The following is a 12965-nucleotide window of genomic DNA, read 5'->3' as shown; positions in this document are numbered from 1 at the left end:
GCATGTCTATAGATCCTCCCACATATGTTCTTTGCTTGAATCTTGTAGCACCTTAGCAGCTGTCGAAACATGCCATGACAGCAGAGGTCATGGAAATTCTAGACAATGATTTTTTTGTGGATACTATGTTGATAGACATGTATCGAAAATATGGCTTGATAGGAAAAGATTATGGAGTGTTTGACAAGATGCCTTCCCAAGGTGTGGTGGCATGGACAACAATGATTAAGACCTATGGTGAAAACCAAGAGGATGAAATGTTCAGACATTGTTTTGAGCACATGCCACAACACGGTGTTAAGATAGATTCCATTACATACTTGTGTGTTTGTTGCATGCGTCCATGCTAGCTTAGTCCCCTTGGGTGAAGTACTTCAAGCTAATGCATAAAGACCACAGCATGACACCTACACTAGATCACTTTGCTTGTATGGTTGGCCTTTTGGCAACATCTAGGTAACTTACTGAGGCATGGAAAGCTGTCATAGCCATGGAGTAATTGTTTAGTCACTAATTTTAGGGTTTCTAGTAATCCATGGCTAAGACTTCTTAAACCAGCCCCAAAAGCACATCCGTGCTATTTTATTATTATTAAATGGCTTGTTTTTTGTAGTAGATTACATCTCAAATACTCTATAAATAGGAGTCTATTTATAGAGTATTTATTTATTTTAGCTAGCTATCATTCATCCCTCTGATGCCCACTACTGGCCTCACTCCTTTGTGAGGACATTGTGAGTTTGTGGAGTTTTGTTGAAGTACTATCCTATTGTCCACAACTATTACAGTGCCAAGTGACCTGATTATCGGCCTTGTTACTAGCTATCCTACTGTTATTCCTAGTATATAGTTGTTGCTTGGTTGGTTTGGGACACTCTTGAGCTGTTGCATGCCTATTTAATTGTTTCCTAGTTAATTCATGGTCTACCTACTACCTCAACATTTGCAATTACTACATCAGCTTGGGGCAAGGGGTGTCCAAAGCTTCACATTACCCAAAAGCAGTCTAGGAGTAAGATGTTGTTTCCATGGTTGGCCTTTTCACCACTCAACCATTGGCCTGTGAATGGAGCAATGCCCTCTCGGGATAATCCACGATGTGATCTTGGAGATGATCCACGCGTGCAAAATATCCTTCCTTAATTAATCCAATTAAAATTCAAGCACAATCAAAGCAATCAGCCCTAATATCATCTTCTAGAAAAACATTCCTTTATTCCCATGGCAACTTGTCATTACAGACCCCTGCCATTCATTTTCCATCAACACAAGCCTTGGAATATTTATCCAAATCACAATGCAACAATCCCTTGATTGAAAGAAAAACATTTAGGGTGTTGTTCAATCAACCAACAAAACTAATTGTATTTTTCCCAAACAATACAATAATAGACGCGACAATAATTCCATCGCATATTCACTCTCCCCCTTGGGGCCAAAGAGTAGAATTTACATAATATTCCCTCCTTTAGCCTAAGGCATATGCTAAATGTTCCAATACTATACATGACGTAAGTCCTATCATTCCAATGCAAATTAATCAATCTAGCAAGAGCATTTATGCCTCTTCTCTAAGTGACAATTATCTTTTAGCATTTTCCTACTATGCATCATTTTTTTTCTTGGCTTTATCTTCCTTTCTCCTAAGGCAAGGAGTCGCATGTCATCAATGTAAAGTTTACATAATCTCTCCCATGTATGTACCGTGTATATGCATTTGCGAACTTTAAACAATATTATCCTCGATAAAGATTAATCAAAGACTCATTGATGCTCAATAATTTAGTGTCCCATATGTTGCTTATGCTATGCATGGATTCATCACATAGCAACTAGGTGCAATTTAACTCCCTTTGATACAAGCACTTCACAAACTTCATCTTTGAATATTTGAGATGCGATTTATCCTTTTCAATGACTTATTCTAGCACCACAAGGTAGGGAGCCTAATGCATCTCTTATGAGCATTAAAACAAGCATCTATCAATTTGAAAATACATTACCTACGACCGGTACCACAATTGGATTGACAGTGATGCCTTCGCCCGAAGCTCTGTTTTACTGGTTGTAGGATTGTCATTCACACATGATATTCTTCGCTTGGAGGCCATCGTCCGCAAGTAGACTCAAGAGATTAAGAAGGTGAAATAGATTCAAGATGGGAAAGCAAAAGAGAAGATGGTTAAATCAAGGATCGAGATAGAGGGAAATTGTGCAGCCTCTCGGGGTAACTCCTCTCTCTCTCTCTCTCTCTCTCTCTCTCTCTCTCTCTCTCTCTCTCTCTCTCTCTCTCTCTCTCTCTCTCTCTCTCTCTCTCTCTCTCTCTCTCTCAAGCTCTCTCTCACAATATCTTGGAGGGGTATACTCTCTCTCTCCCTCTCTCTTGCAGCCTTTCGAGGTCTCCTTATGCTCCCTTGTGCCTCCCCATGCCTCATATTTATAATGAATTAGAGAGGAGGGGATAAGTCTGAGAACAAGAGTGGAGGGGCTCTTAGAAGACTCAGTGATCTGATGCTCAGATCATAAATCTGATGGTTGCATTGGCTCCAAAAGGGGGGTAAAACCCCAAGACACTTGATCAGAAAGCTCTTAGTTCACTCCTTCTTCTTTTCTCTATTCAAACTGTTATCTACTGCCTATAGACTGCGATCACGGCGCGCGCGATTTTGACAATCACTTTTCTTTGTTTCTCTTTTTATAAAATCTCCAAAACTAACTAAAACATCACTTGTATTTTCTTTTAAATGACTTTTAGTTCTATATTTTTAGGATAATATCTAAAATATAATAGTTTTTTTCCCACCAAGAATCTAATATTTTTGGATCATTCAAACTATACACATTAATACTAGTGATTAATATGATTCATAAGTCCCTTTCACATTGTACTTTTCGTGAAGGGTGGCTACAGTCCTTATCAATCCAAGAAAAATGTTAGATTTATGACTCTCAATTTTTTTAAATATATTTTTAATTGAATGAAAATTATTAGCTATTAATGCTAGTCAGTTTTTACCTTAGTTAGACTTTAGTTAGTAATCTTACTAACTTATTAATTGACTGACTAACTTTTGAACTAACCAACTAACTTTTATTACGTGGAAATATTACATCCTCCCCCCCTTAGAGAAATCGAGATGTCCTCATCTCGAGAGAAACTGGGGAAGACAAGCACTAATGGGGCTTATGACCTGTGGGTTAAGACCCACCATGCATCCGCTGCGCTACTCTTAATGTTTCAAGTAGTGTACTCATATTATTCGAATTAACCATAGGTACAAGAGTAGGATTTATTCTTAATTGTGTTACATGTCGATTAAGATTCTAGGAATTTTAGTCCTCCTAATAAGGTTTAGTGGACTCTAGATCTTCGTCTTCATCCGATTCGCATCTATATATCCATAGAGTGCACCTATGTAGTTTCATTTTCTTGGAGGCTTGATGTCTTCTGGACTTAGATCAGGGCAGTCTACTTGGATGTGTCCTAGCTCATTACAATGGAAGCATTGACGGTAGGGACATCTCCTACGGATGTGCCGTGCCCTATCTCTCCGCACGTATGGCATCTCTTATCCTGATCTCCATAGTCATCTTTGCTACAATTTCCCGATTTAAGTTCTTGGACGATTGGATTCGCTCGGAGTAATGCGTCTTGCAAGTCCATTGGACGCATTGCCTCAAGACAATGGTTCAAAGGAGTGTTCAGGCCATGGCAAAACTTGGATACTTGCTGTGCAATATCCATAGGTGGAGCATATTTTAGTAGGATTACAAACTTTGAGTAGTAAGCTTCCAGGACAACTGCTTGAGCTTGAAGAATTCATTCATCTTCAAGGTCTGGTAGGTTGGCGGAAGGTATCATCCACGTACAGCATCTTTCAACTAAGTCCACGTAACATCAGCTTCAGAAATACCTTGATCTTTGCACCATTGCTTCCACCATAACTGAGCCTGGCCAACTAACTTCAGTTTTCCAATTATTGCTTGATTCATGGAGGCAGTTCCTGAAGCAGAGAAATAGTCATCCATCGTCTCAATCCATATCTCTGCTTTTGCTACGACATCTAACCCTTCTCCATCAAACTCGGGTGCCTTAATTTGCTTGAGAAGAAATTTCTTCTCTTGCTTGTCAGATTCGTGGGTGCAGAAGGTGCTTGACAATCAAGCCATACCACTCAGGTTATTTCTGTTTAGGATATGTCTATGAACCGAACATTAATCAATCATGTATCATCATGAAGTTTCGCTCTGATACCAACTGCAACGTGTCCCACAAGTGGACAAGCGGACACGTTACAATAGGGTGAATATTAAACATTGAACTCTCGTGTCTTGAGGACCAGGGCAAAGAGTACAAGTTGAAGAGTGTGTCATACTTTGACGAATCCCAAAACGCAGCAAAAAATCTCCAAAGATGTCATGCAGCAATAAACGCAGCTCAAGAAGGTTAGATCAATGTCTAATGGAGCAGTTGAGGCTAAAAACAATGAGCATAGCAGTGGTTGATGAGTTGATAGCCTAGCAATGATGCAAAGGAGTAAAATGTAGCAAATCAGATTATGTGGCAAATAGGCATTGATGCGACTAGTTCACGATCAATTCTACGATAAAAGTAGTATTTTGTATTTATTACATAAGGGTCTCTTAAATTCTTGTATTAAAAAAATAAACTTACATAAAGGGATTTATAAATTATGGTAAAAAACACAAAAGGGTCAAACAAATATCAAAAAAAAGGTCACATATGGATATATAAAGCATGCCATGAATGCACATGATATATAGGATTTGTATAGAGTGACGACCCCCCCCCCCCCCCCTCGGGAGCATTATTGTGACTTTCTCATGTGGTAGTTGGTTGTTTACTACTAGAAGGTGGTGGAGTTTGAAGGAAGTCCATTCATTTATCACCAATCGATGCGGTGTCACCTATAATTAAATAGCATTTAATAAAGACAAGAAATAGCCCAAGGTGCAGCCAAGTAACAAGTAAAGAGTAAGGTCTTTGACCGGTAGTAAGATCATAAAAATGAAAGGGATAAAGGAGAGAGACATGAATGACTAGTCTAATGGAGAATGAAAAGCATTAAAAATGATGAAAAGCCTTAAGGTTTTAGACGTTAAAGAAAAGCCAAAATCATATTGCTTTTTTTAAAGCCTAAATGTTAAAAATCCTAAAAGATTTTTGAAGATCATATCATGTTTAAGGGGAAGGAAAAACTATATAAAGGGAGAAGACTAGGGAGTAGGGGCCCTTCTCTTGCTTTGCAAAGTATACTTATGTAAAGAGAGAGGAGAGTCACACACAAATACAAGTCAGAGACTACAAGCCTAAGTCTCATTGTCATAAAGTGGAGGTTTTGTCAAATGACAAATCTAGTGATTGCAAAATTTTGTTCTTGTTGAAAAGATAGGAGATATTTTATGTGTAGAGAAATTCTTACATTAAACTCAAGAAATTCAAAGTTTATTTTTATGGAAGATTGTGCTTTCTATTTTGTTTGTGTTCTATGGCTGCAAGAAACATTAGTGTTGTCATTTTGCTCGTGTTTGGTAATTTTATCTTATTGAGTTCTATACTTTGACAAAATCATTCAAAATTTTATCACTCCTTTTCCCTTGAGTCTTCGGGTTGTGAGAGATCCTTTATCACCACTCGTGTGATAGAATATAGAATAAATATTCTATGAATAGTTTGAGCAATGTCAATGCTTGACCCCACTTGTGTCTATTATTGAGCCGACAACTGTAAATATAATAGAAGTGACCATTAGCAGCATTGAGTCAGATGATGAATCTCTGATCTCGGTTGTATATCTTTGCATCCACCTCACTACAACCCAATCATTGGATAGCCAACACTCTCCTTGAGGGATTCAATTATAATAACTTGCTATATTTCTATTGGAAGAACCTTGGGTAACCCTTATTGCAACCCACCAATGCAAAGCTTAAACCCTACGGAGGACAATTGTACATATTGACATTGGGTTGTTGTAAGCTCGCAATCATGATTAAGACTAAAACTATCCCACTCCTCTTCTATGTTCTTCTAAACATTGAAGGAGTAGATACCAAGATCCTCTTGGGATACACCTTCAAGTATCTAACTAGCTATAATGTCAACTACATAGACAAAATATTTCACCTTCATTTGGCCGATACCCATGTAATCACCACATTTTCCTCCTAGAATGGACATCCTAAATCCAATTCAAATGGTTGCAATTCTCCACCTTGCCAATCCACCAAGGCCATGACCTTATTGATCTAACTTCTAGATGATCATGCAAGTAAGAAAACTCCCATTAGGACCACAACATAGTGGTAGTGGTAGCCAAGAAACTCATTACATGCTTCTCAAACACTCAAGTGCCCTAAGCACCCACCCCTACGCCACCACCATTGTCAAAGTTTTAGAGGGAGAGAGAGACACAGACATTGGAAACCCACACAGAGAGTAGAGTACTCTCATGTTCTTTTCTTCATTATTCATAACTTATAGGCTAAAGTCTAGTCACACACACTTAACAATCTAGTCTACTATAACTGTCTATGTGACTAACTATGGTTGATTCTTCAACTCATTTATTGGAGACACATGACAAATGATGATAGCTAAGACTACGGCTGTCAAGGTAGAGTTGGTGTCAGTGATCATGAGCTTGAATCTCAACTCGCCCTCAAGCTCAAACTAGCTGTTGTACTCCAAATAATTCTCCAAAATGAACAAACTTATCTCTACCAAGTGATTTGGTAAAGATATCTGCTACCTGGTCTTTTGTCTTCACATAAAGTAGAGAAATCTATCCAACAAGTATCATTTCGCTAATGAAATGGTAATGAACCTCTATGTGTTTAGATCTTGCCTGATAGACAAGGTTGCTAGCCAGTATTATGCTACTAAGATTGTCACAATGCAATGTGACTTTGTTGTCCAACTGAATACCCAAGTCATGTAGCAATTTCACAAGCTAAACAACTTTGCAAGCTGTTAAGGTTGCACTCCTATATTCTACCTATGTGCTAAACAATGCAACGGTTGGCTATTTCATACTACTCTAGCTCATCATACTGCTGCTCAAGCTAAAAGCATAACCACTAGTTGACCTTCTATCATAGGCACAACTAGTCTAATCAACATCTATATAACCTGTCAAGTGATCATACTCATTAAATAATCCATAGTCAGCAGTACCTTTGACATCCGCATGATTCTCCTGACAGATCTAAATGTGGCTTACAAGGTCTTTGCATGAATTGGCTAATCGATCCCACTACATAGCTCAAGTCAGGACGAGTGATAGTGAGGTATATCAAGCTCTATACATAGTGACATTCTCTATTTCATACCCAACACCAACTACAAGTTTGACCTTCTGATCCAATGGTGTTTCCATGGGTTTACATTCCATCATCCCATATTTCTACAACATATCATGAGCATACTATTTTTGGAGCAACCATACACCATGAGGTGCAGACACAACCACAATCCCAATAAAGTACTTCAATTCTCCAAGATCTTTCACCTTGAACTCAGCCTGCAACATTGCTTTAATTTCAAGAATATAGGTTTGCAACTTACAGAATACTTCCTTTAGTTTCTTGGCATACCCACAAACATTATCGTGAGGTTCTTGACATGTTACATTAAGAACACATAACCAATACTGACCTTTCCTTTTAGGGGCAAACTCTCTTCAAAAGGTTGCAAAGAAGAAGTTAATTGTAGTTATGGTTCCATCCTCTAGGCTATGATACCATACTGCAACTCGTCCTTTCAAAAGTCATATCAAAGAACATCATCAAGTGTCCTTCATCTTGAATTCAACAAATAAACATTAACTTTTGGAATTCATTGATTATGCATCTTCCTTTGCCAAGCCATTAAAAATGGGTAGATGAAATCCCAAGGTTGGCAAGTCCAACGTTCCTGTTGGGATTGCAATAGGTTGCACTATAGTAACAATCAAATTCGCTAAAGGAGTTTGAACGATCGGAACTATTACTCCACTTGAAGTGGACTGACTAATTGGAAGAGGGGAAGTACTAGAACTTCCTCCTCCTAATAACAGACTATGCGCAAGGCTAGGGTTACTAACACCCCTCCCTTATAGGGATATTGGACCACTCCTTTGTAGAGAATATCTTCTAATAATTTTGGCTCACTGTCTAGCCCATTCAACTCTTTCTTACTTCTAAAGCTCGGCTTGACAGTCTTTTGAATCTATCTCATTGCCTTTTGGCATACACTAATAAACTAGTCTTTATTGATCGAGATTTGAAAATTGCCACTTATTAGCAACTCTAAAAAAATGCACCACCTGCTGTTGGGACCTAAAACGGGCCTGACACTAGCTCTAAGGCACTAGTCGGGCCTCTACTACTTACCTCAAACCACCCCACATGGCCTCATGGCCACGAGCATCTAAGAAGTTTGCATTTATATGATTTTGTAGTCCAATGATTCTTTCTCCACTCTTTAGAGGGAGTCTCTAAACATGCTGGTGTTATACACCATGTAAGTATACACAAAGGGAGCCCCCCTCGGCTGATCACCGTGGCTCCACTACAACTCTCCTACACCTCAGAGATATGGCCCCAAGATGCGCATGAACACATAGAACACATTTGAAACAAAATCCACTCTTTTGATTGATCGATCCATGAGATAATGAATAATCCTCACTGAGTATTCCCCAAAGAACCAAATATCTAACCCTACAGCTTGGGATCCCTCTCACTCTCAGCATAGGTCATTGCTCATACAAACAAGTGCTATGCATCCACCAGGATATGACACCATATGGTGTGTGCGATGCAATTGTGTATGACCACCATGCTCAAACAAATTTATTCATTAACAATCAGCATCGTGAAAGTGCAAAAACATTTCTTTTCATGCTTTTTTTCTTCTACGCGAGTGCTTCGTTGCTTAGTGCTAGTACTGAGCTTTCTCATGCTATTCAACCCTTTCGATTTAGAAAAAAATGAACCCTATATGACATGCATCATAAAACATAAGAATTTAGCATACTTTAACCACTCAACAACCCCTTTCTCCCTACCATTTAGGGTTATTCATTAGTTAGTAGGTTTAAGGCATTATTTTCATGTATTTTCCTTTTATGAAAGCAATAAAAACTCACTTTAGCAAAGAGATAGGGTTAAACTAAGGCTAACCTCATGTTTCAGCTCTACCATATATTCACAAAGATAAATCCTATTTTTCTTATTTTTCAAATTCAAAAAACCTAATTTTTCTATTTTTATTTTTTATTTATTTATAAATAATCACTAATATTGACTAATATCTTAGTTTAGATTGATTGAGCTTAATGAGAATGATTTTCTTGGCATGTTTCAACCCATAGGAATAGCCTACACACACCAAAAACCCAAAAATCACATAATTTTCCTTAAACCGCATAGTCTCGGGTTTTACGTATTTAGCATAAATTATTATACGATTGATTTTTTGTGATTTCTTCAACATGATTGACAAATCTGAACATTGGTAATCAAAAACAAGCATTTCTAACCATTTTCAACCAAAATTGATCATAAAACGATGAAATCGATGACTGACTTATGAAACCGCACATTATGACATACCTATTTCGAAATTGGAGGCCCGCTGACACTCTTCCATGGCCGTTGACGATCATCCAACCTCAATTCACGTTTCTTTTCACTCATGCATCATCGCACAATCAAAAACATCCATCTCGGCCCACCCCCTTCTATTTTACATTGATCCATGAGAAGAAACCACAAGAAGAGAGAGGAGAGAAAAAAACTAAAATGCGATATTTTTACTCAATGCATTATTTTCATTCATTTCTACGGTGACAAATGGCGAAGAAATAAAAGACCTCATGTCCTTCTTACTTGATTTTACAAATCAAAAAATGATAAAAATTTGGCAATTTGGGGGCATTGGAAAAAATGGTGCCCCCTCCCCCCCACATTTTAAAAAATCAAGACCCTTTCAATCTAAAGCTTAATTAAGCTTGATCTTAAAACTCAAAAGATCCAGTTTGGTTTTGGAGGTTTCACACTTTGGCAAAGTGGGTTTTTGGATTTTGACAAGGCAAACGGCCTCGGATTTGAGATCTGACTATGTAAGACTGGCTTCAAGCATCGAAATCTATAAATCTAGCCACTGTCATGCACTTTCCGACTCCTGGATCACATAGCTGGTTCATAACACAAAACCTTGTGGGGATTAAATGGGGGTCAAACGGACTCCGATCAATGAACCGAGACTTGCATTGGGTTCCTGGCATCGAACTCCATCTAGAAAAACTCCAGCTCATCGATCCAAAACCATTTCATTTTGTATAAAAATTTGGTATTTTACATCCTCCCGTATTCTTTTCTACTTAAAAAAATGGCCTCTTAAATGCTCTCATGTATGCCATGATAGCCACTCATTTTGATGCATTTGCAATGGAAATTGTGATATGCTATATAGCTACACTTGGCAGGTAGCATTGGGATGTCGTGAAGGATATCATAAGGTACCTTAAAAGCACTGCAGATATCGGCATATATTATGGTGGCCAAGATATAGGAGTCAAGGGATACACTAACTCTAATTATGTAGGACATGTAGATACATCTTTGGTTATGTCTTCACCTTTGTTGGAGGTACTATTTCTTGGATGTCCAAGGTGCAAAAACCCACTACCCTATCTACTACACTACAAAGGCAAAGTATGTTATAGCCATTGAGGCTTGCAAGGAGGCTCTCTAGTTAGGTTGTCTAGTTGCAGGCCTTGGTATTATTAATGCAGTCTCTAGACTATATTCGGATTCTATGAGTGCCATTCACTTGGCCCCAAGAATCAGGTCTTCCATGTGAAGATAAAGCACATTGAGGTGCGCTATCACTTCATCAAGGACGTGATAGAGGACAAGTCTATTGAGCTTGTCAAGATCTCAACTTATGAGAATCTTGCTCTGATCTACTCACTAAAAGTCTCTTAACGGAACATTTTGCCTTCCTTAGGAAGATAATGGGCACAAGATGAGTTGATATCTATTCCGTATCCTATTGTACTTTATGTACATTTGTACTTTGTTACTTTTTTCTTACTCTCTCCTTAGTAGGGACATATTCACCTTTAAGTGGGAGGTTGTTGGGGGTAAAGGCACCTATACCTAGCCTCCCATATATTCATTATATTGATAGTGTCCGCACACCTGTACATTGCAAGTGATGGGCACCCATCACTGTCACTTCAATCTTTATTCTTTCGGTGACATTTAAATAAGGAAAGGCTAGTCACACATTGTGACTATAGGAGTTCCCACATTCAATGTCTCTCTCTCTTACTCTCTTATTCCACCTACGATAGATCTTTCTTTGCTTTTGCTTCCGCTTGTGTGCTTCCACTTAGACTCTACCTTTTAGGTCTTTAAAAAAGATGCACCCTCAAAGTTGAGTTACATAGAGGCCAAAAATATTATCATCAACTACATATATGTACTAACTCACTTGATAGCCACCCACCTAGGAGTGCCTTATGAACAATTGATGCTTGGCCATATACCCTAACTTAATAGAAAAAGAGAAGGAAAAAGAGTAGCAATGGAAAAGGTATAGGGAAGACACTACAGATGATGAAAAATAGATCTTATTTGATGTGGTAGCCAAAATCTCCAAGAAAGAATTTGACAAATTGGAGGTTGGATGATGATCACAATAAGAAAGAGAGGATCTCACAAAAGCCATCCAAGAATCATCAGAGACCTCAATCCGAGAAGAGGTTAAGGCAATGTTGGAGTACAAAGATGGCATCCTCCAAGATATGGACAGGCTTGAGGAGGTGCAAACAAACTAGAAGGAGTATTAGACAAAGAATGAAAAGCTCAAGAAAGAAAACCTTAGGTTGAACCATGCACTCACTAAATGTAGTGTGGTGATCTCCCAAAGAAAGGCCAAGATACAATAATATGAAAGGGATCACTAAATGCATTTGTAGGAGAGAGAACATTGGAAAACAACTTTTGATTCCCTGAAGCAAACCATCATTAGTCAGTTGGGCCAAGTTGTTGATTTTATGGGTCCTTGAGTGTAACGTGTCCACTAGTATCATCCAGGACACATCTTAGCAGTCCATCGGAAAGGATGTCTAGAAAGCTCCGCCCGGCACTCCCATGGAATGTTACGGGATTTGCGATCTAGGTCTTCCCATGTCTGCCACGTAGCGGAAGTATCCTGGCCATTCCCACTTAGGATCGACCGAAATTAGGGTTTTCCTGATTGGTCATTACCTAACAGCAACTAGCGTCGGACCCAAGCGAACTACTTTACGCAAAAACGCTAGGTCCGAAGTGGATTCACGCTGCACTTGGTTCAAGGAGAATGGGAAACGAGAGGGATGCAAAGCTCAACCTCTCTGCCATAAGGCATAGTCCCATTCCGTTCCCCTAAAACAGCGTAAATCGGGTAAGATATAACTCTAGGTCATCGCTTTAGTTGTTTGTGTCCTTTGACGATCATCCCACTGTTCTTCGAGATTTGAGAAAAGTTCCCGGCTAACCGGGACCACCCAACCGTAGGACGGACCCATGGCCCATCCTCCGCACTTTCCTCGGTTTGTTTTAGTTATGTAATTAACTAACACATTAATTTGACATGTAACAATCAGCTTCTTTAATTAAACCGTTAAGCACCGGTTCCTTCACGTAATCTTATCACGTGACATAGAAAAACAGTATCAAACAAGTTCTTTATTAACATATCATCATATTTATCTTTGAAATACAAGGAGTTCCACCCGTAGGCTTATCCATAATCCGCCCGAAGGCTATCCAGTAATCCACAGGGATCACTAATCCAAGCTTTTGCCCGTAGACTAGCATGCGGGCCTCGAGATCCAATCCCGAGTCACGTTAGCCTCTTGTGCAGGACTCGAAAGGCGAGGGATTTACGGCGAGAGCCCCCCCTGGCA

This window comes from Lygodium microphyllum, chromosome 6, assembly GCF_053477565.2.
Source record: "Lygodium microphyllum isolate KBCC chromosome 6, Lygodium_microphyllum_v1.1.10, whole genome shotgun sequence".
NCBI classification, from domain to species: Eukaryota; Viridiplantae; Streptophyta; class Polypodiopsida; order Schizaeales; family Lygodiaceae; genus Lygodium; species Lygodium microphyllum.
Note: the sequence above shows the minus strand (reverse complement) of the source record.